At 47.1% G+C, this 12,943-nt stretch overlaps 1 protein-coding gene across 5 annotated transcripts in view; it reads right to left on the bottom strand.

Annotated features, from left to right (window-relative positions):
- MICAL3 (microtubule associated monooxygenase, calponin and LIM domain containing 3) overlaps positions 1-10,380 on the bottom strand; it is a 166,249-nt gene extending 155,869 nt beyond the window's left edge. For all 5 annotated transcript variants that reach the window (XM_075440824.1, XM_075440799.1, XM_075440806.1 and 2 more), the window contains exon 1: positions 10,290-10,380. The gene's annotated coding sequence lies outside the window, so the exon portion shown is untranslated. The remainder of the gene's footprint in view (positions 1-10,289) is intronic.
- Positions 10,381-12,943: the final 2,563 nt, after the last annotated feature.

Here is a 12,943-nt window from a genome sequence, read left to right as displayed (position 1 = left end):
ACAGAATCTACTTGCTGTCAGATTCCCTGATACTTATTAAGGATATTGCCTCCATATTGGAGTCTACACGATGAAGCAAGCAGCAAACCCCAGTAAAACTGTGCAATACGCAGTGTAAATGAACACTAAATGTCATGACTGTGCTACACGGCCCAGCATTTAATGTACAGCACTGAAAAAACTTTCTAGCCCATACCACTGCAAAGAAACTTTTCTGAATACAAGTCAAAGTGTCTGACTTTGTAGACTGGCTGAAGGCTGCTCCCATTCTTCCGTCAGGTGTCAGAGGACTCCATTCAGTCAAGTCATAGGAATTAAAACTGAGCATTTGCATCTGCCATTGTAGCAAAGGAAGCACAATTCTAGTAAATAAGTCAACCTAGCTTAAGCTAAGACAGCTGTTAGAAGGACCACGCTCAGCTACCCACTCTTGTGACTCATTTCCTGAAGTGCTGTAATTAGCACAGCATTGTAAAGCAATTCAGCCTCAAATCCAACAGAAGAAACTAACACTCAATTTACTGCACTTATCTCACAGCACTTCATTCCCAGTCCATTTCCAGTCTTCCCTTCAAGATCCACTTCTGTTGTGACACCAACTGCAAAAGGAAAAGCCGAGACCAGCTAGCGTGAGGCAGGCACTGGCCTGCTGGGTCAGGTCTGACCTACCCATCTGGAACCTACTCAGCTGTCTTGGCCTTTCCTCCTTTTCACTAGCCTCTCTTTCAGCTTTGTTGTACTTCATGTGTCTGAAAATCCTTGCTTTCTTAAAAGTCTAGAACCAAAGCACTATGCCCGGTAGCCATGTTCACCAGCAGATGCCAACTGTGAGAAGCACGGTGCCTGCAAGTTACCATCATGGTTTGCAGAAATGCAAATAAAGAATTCGCCACCACTGTCCTCCACCATCAAAAAAGCCTTGACTGCCTCGGATGTTTTCCTGTAGGCAGTTGATCCCTATAGCTTTATGAAACCTGTTAGCTTCTCTCACCCTGGGAGATCCAGACTTTTGATATTACAAACCTTGAGCTCATTGAGAGTTTGATGAAGCATAAAATAAGCATAGTTTAACAGTCAAATGAACAACAAAGGGCCTTTTGTGATAGCTGCAGAGTACAGGAATAGAGCAGCAAAGGAATGGGGACTTGGAAAAAGACAACCCAGGTGACATTCTGCAACATTTGATTAATCACCTGGTTTATCAGTGACATGATATAATTTCAAATGAATACAATAACTTCATTAAGTATAATTGTTGTACTGACAATTCATCTGAAGATGTTAAGATTAAGAAAGAAAATTATATAAAGTAGAAGCACTACAATGCTGCAGGAGTACAATGCAATAAGGAAATCTGACCTCTTGAAAAACATTTTCTTTGAAACTTCCTGGCAGAAGGTAAACAGTGAAGTCCCCCGGTTTTTGACACAAAGGAGGAAGACTTACAAAATGCTTCTCCTCAAAGAAGTAAAGTAATTTTGCTCGTGTAATAGAACATTATCGCTCCATGGAAGCTACAGTTTCAAGGTCACTATCTGAAGATGCAGCCCATCTTAAAATGGCAGAATTCATCACAGGTGAAAATAAGTCATCTTTCCATAGCAGAGAATGAAGGATAGTGCACAGCAGTCCCTGAAAAAAAAAAACCCACTTGTTTTTAACAATATTTCAGCTTGTGAATGTCCACAATTTAGAGTAGAGGAGTTTTGAGGAAGAAAATTATGAAGTAAATAAGTCATCTTCCAAAACACAGTTTCACCAACACTTTCAGCTAGCCTTACAGAAAAGATGAATGTGTTTTTTCAATTGACCCTTTCAGAGGATTACTAAACATTTTAATTCCTTCTATCCTAGCACTGCGGCATTTTAGAAGACTGTTGCTTCAGTAAGTATTTAAAAATAAACTCCAGAGAGCACATAGCACTAAAAACAAGCCTCTCCAGGCTGATGAGACATCTAGACAATCATCCACAAAAGGGCACATTAGCAGAAGAATTCTCCTACAGAGGAAGCAAACATCTCAAGTGATGCTCTCTAAGCATTCTAGCTGTTTTAGATCACAGTTGAGACTATACCATTTCTAAATTAACATTAACTGATTCCTCTCCAATAAAATAATGCAGCAAACTGCACAGCTAATCCAGTCCACGAGACATGCCCTGGACTCGTTCTACATTCCTACTGTTTCCGCCTGCGAAGAACAGGCTTACAGGTATTACTAACAAAATTCAGTAGTTTCTCCTCCACGCACCAAAGAAGGGTAAGACAGTAAACATCCAGGATGGAAAAAAATAAATGCCTGTGGGGAACATGAAACAGAAAGAGAAGGCAGTGGATTAAAGCAAGGAAAACCTGTAGGAGAAGCAAACCATAAGGAACACTGAATAATGAACCTGAACAGTGCACTTTACTCTCTGTAAAAAGCAGTTTTCACCCAAAAAGCCAGTCTTCCAGTGGCACCATGCCCTGAGATGCAAGGATAAGATACCAGAAACATAGTCCACCGCCTGGGATGCCATGTTCAATTCCCAGACCGTGTCCAGAAGAAGGTTCTGCATCTCAGGAAGGCACTGGGTGGGAAAGGTACAAAGAGATGGGAGGGAAAAGTACAGTCAAAAACAAAACAAGCAGACCTGGAGGAGATGAGAGGGGCTACATGGTGCACACACAGCATACTCATCAACAAAGATCTCACTCCTGTCCTAGAGTGAACATGGATCAAGAGACTCCTCCTTCCCCTTGTGAACCACACTGCGAATACACTCATGACCACAACTTTATGAAGGATTGTCTCAGCAGACTGTGGAATTGGCTCAGCATACAAGCTGGCCACCTGGAATATCTAACCCCTCTTCTGATTTTACTAAGCCCCATCACTTACTGTCTGTGTAGGATACAAGACCAGGGAAATGGGAACAAGCATGATATGAGCACAGAGAGGTCTCTGAGGGACAGTTCAGAAGCAAGTCCACTCAATGACATGAAGCCTGATGGTGTTCAGTGGAGCTAGAGATGAAGGAGGATATGCCAGGGACATCTGCCCTGAATGCAGACTGATTATTCCAAAACAAAGGTTCCCAGATGGCACAAATACATACCTCTCACAGATACATACCTCCTCATAAGCCCACAAAGTTTATATTTCACAGCTTTAGAAGTGTCCCACTGAATGATTTGAATGATTTTGTTTCACATCCTGAAACAAATCCACTGCCAAATCGTATTCTATTCAATATACTGAACTCAAAACTTTCCAGCATTTGCCATTCTAAACATCAACAGAAAAATCATATCTGCTTTCTTCCACTCTCATCTACTTTCTTTAAGCAAACAAATAAAACATAACCTTAGAGCATAGACTTCTTTACTATGTTTTAATACAATGTTTGGCAGAGCAGAGTCCTGGGTGGGTCTCCAGGCATGTGTAATGCAACAGGCACTATACGTAACACAAAAGCAACAAGACAAGTATAACGTACAATGATGGGCTCAGCTGTGGCCCATCTGTCTTTTCTCTCTGAAGGGACACTGAATACCATCACTGTGGAGAATTATTAGTGGAGATCTGATACTGTCATCTTCTGGATAGCTCCTCCGTTTTCACGTGTACAAACTCCTCTCTTTCTGAAGTACTGGAAGCAGACCAGGTATCACTGGCACTCAGCCTTTTCCTATATTTCCTGGATGTGCAAGCAGTCCTGCTCTCCCTGGAAAGACCACAGTATGCTTAGACTCTGTTTATAAGCAGCAAGACAAATGACACAAGAGCTAGAAGTAACTTGAAATACCAGGTGCAAGGCACTGGCTGTCCCAGGCTCTATAAGTGTTTAAGGAAACTATACACAAAGGCTAACTCCAAACCAGTCTTTCTTCAATCAACGCAGAAAGAGGCACAGCTCTAGGGAATTCTGAATGGGAGCCTTATTTAATTAATGATTTAGCGTGGGTAAGTGAACTAAAAGCATGCCACGCTTCCCAAAACTGCTTACCCTTCCTGACACAGTCTAATTTGGCTTTTCTTTCTCAAACTGAGCAGAACTGTTTATAGCAGATGGAGTACCATACAAAATGTACAAGACTGTTATTAAGAAATAACTTTCCCCTACCAAAAAAAAAATTAGCGAAACATTCTTGGATTTGACTGTTTAAAGCAAGACTTCTAAGCAAACACCTGCCTCCATTCCACATTTTTGTGCAGATCACCACACAACAAAGGAGATGAGAAAGTCTACTGCCCTCCCCTTCGTTTCTTCAGTCACATAACCATGATGTTGCAAGTGTTGGAATACACTTCTCAACACGAGATCCAGTGTAGTCTATTACACGGGTATCACTGGATGGCTATCAAATGGCTTTGCACTCTTTAACTGGGTTGGAGCCACATTTGGTTTCTCGTTGCCTTGAGATTCATTTCTTCACTGAACCCTGAAAAAATGTAAGCAAGTGTTAAACAGTGCAAATGGCTACAAGCTGCAGTATCTCACAAAAATGGAGCAGAGTTTATGCTATCCTTTTTACAGGACCTGACAAGAGAAGTTGTTTTTAATGGTTGTGTTAGTATACACAGCATATTTAGAAAGACTAAGAGAAGGGCAAGAAGGGCCTCCCAACCATCCCATTAAACCAAGGCAGTTCCACCAAGGCCATAAAGAGACAGACACGTTAGATAGGGCTCATGTGGCTACAAGCACTTTTACTTGCATGGCAGAGATATGATCCCACAAAAATGCTGCTGTTTTGCATACATTTTAACTTTGAGTGAGAAGTCTCCTCACAGATTCAGGCTAAAGAGATCTTTATAATTTAAAGGGAGGTCACTATAAAAGTCATACTCTCCATTAAGTCACCTTAGTTCAAAAGTTACTTAGATGAATAGGAGGTTATACCCTAAGGCTTCCTCAGACGCGCTGTCCAAAGTTCACTCCAAAGAATACTGCAGCCATGATGATAAAGGATAGAACTAAGTAAAGCTTGAAAGGAAGAGATTTATTAAAAGTCTTCCATGCACTGAAATGTCCTTTTCCCTCAAATACACCAGCTCCCAGAAAGCCTTGCCTCACTTCAAAGCATTGCAGATTCAGAGGAATTATTTCCAAACAGCAGGGCAGAAAGCAGTAATACAGAACAATTTTCCTACTGGCCAAAGAGGAAGTTGATGCAATAAGGGGGTTATTTCCCAGATTTTAATTAAGCTGTACAACTGGAATCCTAATGTAGGCAAACACAGCAAAAGACTCATACCATAAGATAAATATGTTGGAAACAGCAGAGAAAACTGCAAGATTTTACCTTCTTTTTGTATCCTACAATAACGTTTGAGATCACCAGTCAAAACCAGAACTCCAGTATTTAAATGCTACATAGGAGTTCAACAAGAAAACACACCTCTTGCACACAGAGACTCCAACTCATAGGACGAGACCATTGCTGGACCAGTGGATCCCATGGAAGAAGAGAGCACAGCAAAAAGGCAAAAACACTCATAAAGACAAGCAGTGGCCTACTCAGTCCAGTGCTGGACCGTTCTGGTTCAGTCATCTTATGGCAGGGGAGGGCATTAAGAACCTCTCTGAAGTTCTGAAGGCAGAAGATGAGGTAGCTCCGTAGATGTTTATGGGACTCTTCTTCATGATAGGCGAAAAGCATCCATCTGCCACTCCTCTTTCAGGATGAGCAAGGTAAAGAAAGACCACAACAAGGCTTTAGTGAATGTCTAAAAGTTAACAGCAGTAACAGGTGGGACTGCATGTCCAATTCTCCACAGCATGCCCCTCAAGACGACAGTAGAGAAGGACCAAGAAGAAACTTAGCTTCTGTCTGTAGTTGCAGAACCCCACATAGGAATAATTTTCTAAAAGTCTTAACAGCAGACAAAAAAGCACTTTCAGTAAAAACGGTCATTGTTTTGAACAGTTGAGTGTCAAAAAGAAATCCAGACACAAAGTGAAGGCAGCCTAGACTAGTTTTAACCATGTGGCTAGACACAAAAGATCGTATCTCAAAGACATTGTGGAGGAAGAATGAAAAAGGCTAACATATAACCCAGATAAAGATCTGGGGAGAAGGCAGAGATGACAGGCTGAGAGACAGGAATGTAGTAAAAAGGTTTTCCTTGCCATTTCCATAGTTTTCTTCAGTGCCCCTTCTCAACAATGAAATGCAGTTTCTCATGTTGTCTATTGCAAAAATAGCAGCTGCAGAACAGTTGATCTCTATTGGAGCAATCAGGTTTCTGTCTTCAGCAAGAAGCTACGCTGCTACTGCACACCTTTAGCAGAAAAGTTATGAACTCTCCTTAGGAAGCGTGGGGTGAAATAGGTTTCTCTTTCCTGAAACTGAAATAATTCTATTGTTAATTTACTGCTATGAAGAGCAAGAACTTGCATTTCCTTTCCTAGTCCCACCGAATGCTTTTGAATCGGGTCAATTTCAAGACCTCAGAAAAGAAAGAAAAACATCCTTCAGTTTCCTCTTGCTACCAAGCCAAATAATTACTGCTTGATTAAACTTTAAAAGAAAAAGGGGAGGAGGGAGTGTCAGAGGAGAGGTTGCTCACACAGGTGAGCAACCTTCCTTTTCTTAAATTGTTTTCGCATATCTGGGCACTGAATTTCTATCACAAGCCACTCCATATACGAGAGCATCAAAAGGCCTCTTCAAATCAAGATACAATACAAGCAGGAGAATGTGAAGAGCTATGTTCCATGTCAGTTTACTGTTTACACAAAGAAACCAAATACTGTTAGAGCCCTATCAACTACCTGTTCCAACTACCTCAAAATTAGGAGGAGACTGCAGGAACCGACAACAAATAACTTGGTGACTGTCTGTCCCACTCGGTTGGAATCCACATGTTTTCATACTGTTCACAAACACTGTCTACATGCAGATCTCATTCCTCAGAGTGTATGTTCTTGAGTTCTCCCAGATGCACTTTTCCCTCTCTCCCTCTCCCTCGTGCAATTACAACAGATGTCATTCAGCTGGGGGAGGGAGGGGAAGAAAAAGGAAGGAAAGGGTGGTGATTTGATGTTCCTATGCTACCTTACCTCTCGCTCTGTCTCCACTGTTTTGGACTCCACTCCTAGTAAATAAACAGTGCCTGCCTCTTGTATCTTATCACACCATTTCCAAATAGCAGCATGAACAGTATCATTGCTGCTTTATTTCCACCTATCAAATTAAGAGCAGCATCTCTGTAGCTGACATTTCAGTTACATCCTGCTAGTTTGCAAGGCTAAGGTCAGTTCTAAGCTCCAGTGCTGCTGCGAAACCTAAGAAAATGCAAGCCAGGCTCCCCTGATGGAGCTCAGGTAAAAAAAACACCTCCTGCATCTACCAGTGGGAACTTCCCCCTCCTCCCCTTACATGAAATAGCTTATTTAATGTAGCTTACATGAAAGGTGAGATGATTGTCAGGATCTGCTACTGCAAAAGCACTTGCCCAGGAAAACTCTCTTGGATCACATCCGCACTAGGAATATCTCAGCAGTATTAGAACAGCCACACAGTACATTGGCAAAGCTACATTTCACACCCGTACATCAACAACAGACCAGAGTGTTAAGACAAGCCCTAACGGCACGCACTTGCTTTACTGCTATAATGGAATCTGTGCGAAGGCCTTACATACAACACATCATACCCCTGATCAGCAGCTACACTGATGGAACATTTTAGTGTAGCCTTGTCTTCAGCTGTAAATGAAAGGATTTTTCCGCCCCAGGCTACCAAGATGTAGATCAACTGGCAGAGAACAGACTCCTAAAACATCAGGGCTGGAAGTTGCATGGCAGAAATGAGTTTTGACCAACCAGTCACCACCGCTGCCCAAGCCTTCTCTACAGTAACAGCACAAAAGCCGTAACACCAAAGAAAGTCCACACACAGGCTCTGCTGTTGGTCTCACAGGCAGCTTCCTGTGACGCAGTCCAAAGAGAGCAGAAGTTTTTTGTCTCTACCAAAGACAGTGGCAGCACCAACAGTTCTCCCCCTCCCTTTACCTAGAGCTACCCTGAATACTACTCTAAGATTACATTGGCAAGACAGCCCTTGTGTTTGCAAAGGAGAAAAAAAAAAAACAAAACTAATCCGTTCATGGATTACTTAAGCAACTGAGAAGTCATTTTGAAATCCTTCAACATGAGAGCAAGTACATCCAACTAAGGACCAATTCTGCTTCAGGTTTCTCCAAAAGCAACGTCATCAGCTCTGCACTACCATGTGTACAACAGTAACTCAAGCTCTAACAGTGCTGCAGTCCGTACCAAAGGAGACCTGCAACTGCAAAATAACTAAGATTTCTCACAGGAGGCATGTTTGCAGGATATTTGAAAACCAGAGAAACCAAGAAACCTTAGAATAAAATGTCATCCTGTCCTCAACCAGCTGTGTTTAGGTTTATATTGGGAACATATAGTCACATAGTATTTACAGATCCTTTCTTAAGACACAGGATTAGCCAGGAACAGGATTTGTATTCAAGTTTACTGAAAAATGAAATTCAGATATAAATCATTCATAATCAGCATAACTCTTAGTTATTTTTCCTGCACAAACACTTAAAAATAACTGTTGAAAAAAAAATCCTTATGGTTGTCCTGTAACATTTCAGAGGAGTTCCCCTGTCCATTAATTTAAGAACTAAAGGATTTCCGACTTCACCAGTCAGATATAAGGTGTACCTTCCAACTGTAATTTACGATATGAATGAATACAAGTCTAATATATCGAGCTATATCCATCTGTGTTCTCGGACATGAGTCCTTCAGCAAGCTGCAAGCTAAATACAAACATATCCATTTTCTTAACTGCAATGTGACTTCTGCATTTTCAGCTGCAGACAAACACGTAGCAGACTTTTGGCTGGTTTAAAGGGACACTGCCAACTTAAATCTAACCAAATCTAGTTCATTGCAAGTAAGCTTTCACAGACTCTTAGACCAGTAGAAATATTCCCATGATTAAAGTAGTGAATTCTCATGCGGTGAGTTGTTTTTACCAAACACACCCCTGCACTACGCCCAACCCGAACACACGTGCTGAAAATGTGACAGTGAAAAATAAGTAGAATAAGCACATCCTCCACAAGAAATGCAGAAAGAGGTATTAGCATAGCTATTGGGAAATCTGTTTCAAGTAAGTTCTTAGTTATACACAGAAAGTCTTGTTTACCCTTTTTTTTTTTTAAGCTCAGTTACCTTGTAACTTTCAGAGCTTGTAACCAAAGCCGGCCCTAACCGACAGTCAGTTTCTGTACATCCAGATCATCCAGCCAGAGGCCATTTCTTCGCTCAGCTGCTCCTAAGCCCCCCAGACCAGCACTGACCCACTACAGGCAAGAACCCTAACCGTAAGCCCTGAGCCTGACGCTCAGAGAGATCTCCCACGGATTCTTCCGTCTCTCCACCCCTCCACGCAGCACAACGGCATCAGCAAAGGAAGTGGCAATTTCTGTAGTGCCAGGCTTGGAAAGTCTTCCTCCACCTCAACAAAAGTCACCGTCGGCTGCTCCCCAGCACTAACCTTACATGGACGGCTGCATGAGGTGACTTCTCCAGAATGGGAGAGCAGCGAACGCACAAGCAGGTTTTTGTTTTAATGAGGGAAGGAACGCTACGTGTGGCAGCGGTTACGCTTATTCGGTATCCGAACGCCCTCAACGCACCTCAGGGCAACAGCCTGCAGGGATTAAGTCTGCACCATAACACAAAAAATAAAACCAGACGGCAGAACAGAGGCAGCAGCCCCAGACGCCCGGACACCCCCCGCAATGGCAGCGCCCGGGCCAGGGCCGACGGGGCGAGCAGAGCCCTGCGCGGCACCGGGCCGGCACACGCCGTTCGCCTCGCGCGGCCGCCGTTAGCCGCTCCGTAGGAATCGCGGCGGTGTATCGCGACCCGCACAGCGGCTCTCGGCGACAGAGCCGGCGCGGAGGAGCAGCGCGCTGTGCCCCAACGCCAACGAGCCGGGCCCCGGGCCGCACGCCCGGCCGTCGCCGCCGTGTAAACGGGTCAGGGGGCCGGCAGGGACCGGCCGCGGGCCGCCCCGGGGATCGGGGTTTCGCGGCTGTGCCCCGCCGCCCTGTGCCAGCCCCAGCCGCCGCCGCCGCCGCTCCCCGTGTGCCCGCGGAGACCCCCGGCCGGGCCGCGCCCCGGGGGGTGCGGAGGGATGAAGCGGGTCCTCCGCCGCCGCCAGGGGAGAGGCCGCCCCACCTGCCGCGCCGCAGCCCGCCCTGCCGCCCTCCCGGGGGGCCCCGCCACCGCCGCCGCCGCCGCCGCCGCACTTGCCTTCGCCTCATGCCGCTCCGGGGGCGGCGGTGCCTCTGGCGCGGGGGGCGCCGCGCTCCGCCCGCCAGGCTGCCGGCGCCGAGCGGCCCGACCCTGCCCGCCGCGGGAGGGAGGGAGGGAAGGGGCGGGTGAGGCGGCGCGCGCACACCTTGGCAGCTACCGCGGAGCGGTTGGCGGGGCGGGAGGAGGAGCGAGTGCGGGCAAGCCCCCCGCCCCCCCGCGTTCCCTTAAAGCGATACAAGGGGACAAGGGGGGGGCGGCGGGAAGCGGAGGGCCCAGCCACCGGGCTGCACGGTGCTCTGAAAGAGGGGGGGAGAACGAGAGGAGAGGAACAGCAACGGCGACGCACCAGGCGCGGCGGCCAACAGTAAGTAAGACGAGGTTCCCCCACCACAGCCCGCTCACGCTCTCGGCTCCTCCCCCCGCTCCCTGGCGATGGTACGCTCCCACCGCTCGAACCTCTCAAACCCGGCGGTGATTGGCCGCCCGGACGGGGAGGGGCGGGGCCAGGGCGCGCGCCAAAGGCGGCTTGGCGGAGCGGAGATCAAAAAAGGGGCGGGGCGAACCGGCAGCCGTTTAAAGCGTCCCGGGCGGGGCCGGCGTTCGGGTGCGGAGCGGGGCGCGGCGAGGGCTCGCGCGCAGGGCTGTTGGGGCGCGGCGCAGCAGCCTGAGGGGTCGCAAGGCTCGCACCGCTCCGGGCCCCCCTCCTCAGGGCAGCCGGGCCCCCCGCCGTTACCCCCATTCCCGGGGCGGGGGAAGCGATCGCTGCCCGTTCGAAGCCAGCCTCCTGCCGGCCGGAGTCCCGCGGAGGGTTGTCCCCCGGCGCCCCCTTCCCTCCCCCACGCCGGACGAAGCCCTTGCCCGAGGAGGCGAGCGCAGCGCGGGCCCTCCGGCCGGCCGGGCCGCTCCAGCCATAGGCACCGCCGGGCAGGGCGCTGCCCGCCCGCGAGGCGCCTGGCGCGAACGGCTGGGGAAGCCGAGCACGGGAGAGGCGATGGCACGCAAGAAACCGGGCGGGAGCAGAGAGGCGAATCGGGTCTGAAAATGGCTGGAGAGGCGCTTAGAAAATCATGGCGAGAAAGGGCCAAACGTGTTTTTGGTTCGGGGTTGGCTGGGGAGAAGCGTGGCGCGGTGTGGTCACGGCGGTGACTCCCGCTGCTGTCGGGAGCGTAGCTCGTCGCCGGCGTGCGCGGCGAGACGAAGGGAGTCACATCAGAGGGGTGCCTGCTCCCGGTGTCCTGGGCTCGCGCTAAGTCAGTCAACTTGGGAGACCCAAAGACTGACTCCTCCGTTGGCTTACGCTGAGGTAATAGTGCAGGTACTGGTTGGACAGGGAAATGACAAGCCCCTCTTCTTCAGGAACGTACTAAGGAACATAGAAATGTTTAGTGCATGTGTAGGCATATATATATGTATATGTACCTCTGTTTAATCTTCCTAATGCTCAGGAGCCACTGTTTACTGGCTGAGTGCTCTGCGTCTGAACCAGCAGTAAGGAAGAGCACTGTCAGTTCAGCCTATACATACACCCACATGTCTGTGTGCATATATATACACACACGCACGTTTGTATGCTGTTTACATATAAATACTTCATTCCTGTCGGTACAGTTTAGTGGTGTGTATGAGCAGTGCACACACACGTGCTGTCTTTGCCACCCTCAGCTGAGTATGCCCTTGAATGCTTCAGCCAAAGGAGCCAGGCGATGTGCACCTGCATACAGCAGGAATGCAAACCAGTACAGAAGCACTGTGAATGACCCAGGGATTAGCAATCAAATACACACCCAGGATAATATCATAATAGCAATGAGAATACAAAAGTACACCAGTTTTCCTTTAAATAGGCCTGTCCAGCAGAGATAATTCAAACATCCTTCATATCCAGACCCGCACAGTCCTAATATCCTACCAAAGCCACAGTCTTTCAACCCCACTTTAAGAGAAATTTTTATCTCCATAGCCTAGTAGATTTTTGGCATAAAATTCTAGATCGAAAAAATCTAGATGAAAATCTAACTAGATTTTGGTATGAAAAGCAGTCAGGTACTGCAATAACGTGATAAAAAAATAGATACAGTTCATAAGAGATGCATAAAATGAGCTCATGACACAGCTGAGGAAATTCTTACTACAGTGTGGTGTGACAAATATCAGCCAGAAGTGCACAGTTCCCAAATCACTATCTATATCCCTGCCTGCGAACAGATGGAGGAAAGCCTTTAGCTGATCTAAACTTGGCTCAACCCACCCAGTTTACTGATGGGGTTTCCACGAGTGTGGAAATTAGAGCTACTGGTTGCAATCACTTGAGAGCCGCAGCCTGCTGATTCAGCTTACGTGCTGGAAAGCCTGCCAAAGACGCCTGTCGTTACCTGAGCAGACGTACAAAGCCATGCACGTACGAGTGCCGAAGGGCGGCAAGAGCTCCTGTCAATGGATCTTTCCACCTCTGAAGTCAACGAAGGTCACTGGCATAGTGGCTGTTTGCAGGGGAGGCAGCAGCCTGTGTTACCTGTTGATAGCCAAAATATCAAGGTGTCCTCCTCTACAAAGACGCAGGTTGAGGATGTGTTAGGTTATTGAAAACTGAAAGTGGACGGAGGAGAGGGTTTACATACAGTGATGTGGGAGGCATTTTTAAATGCTTTCGA

This window comes from Opisthocomus hoazin, chromosome 1 (assembly GCF_030867145.1).
Source record: "Opisthocomus hoazin isolate bOpiHoa1 chromosome 1, bOpiHoa1.hap1, whole genome shotgun sequence".
Classification (NCBI taxonomy): Eukaryota; Metazoa; Chordata; class Aves; order Opisthocomiformes; family Opisthocomidae; genus Opisthocomus; species Opisthocomus hoazin.
Note: the sequence above shows the minus strand (reverse complement) of the source record. Positions and strands in the feature narration are given on the sequence as shown.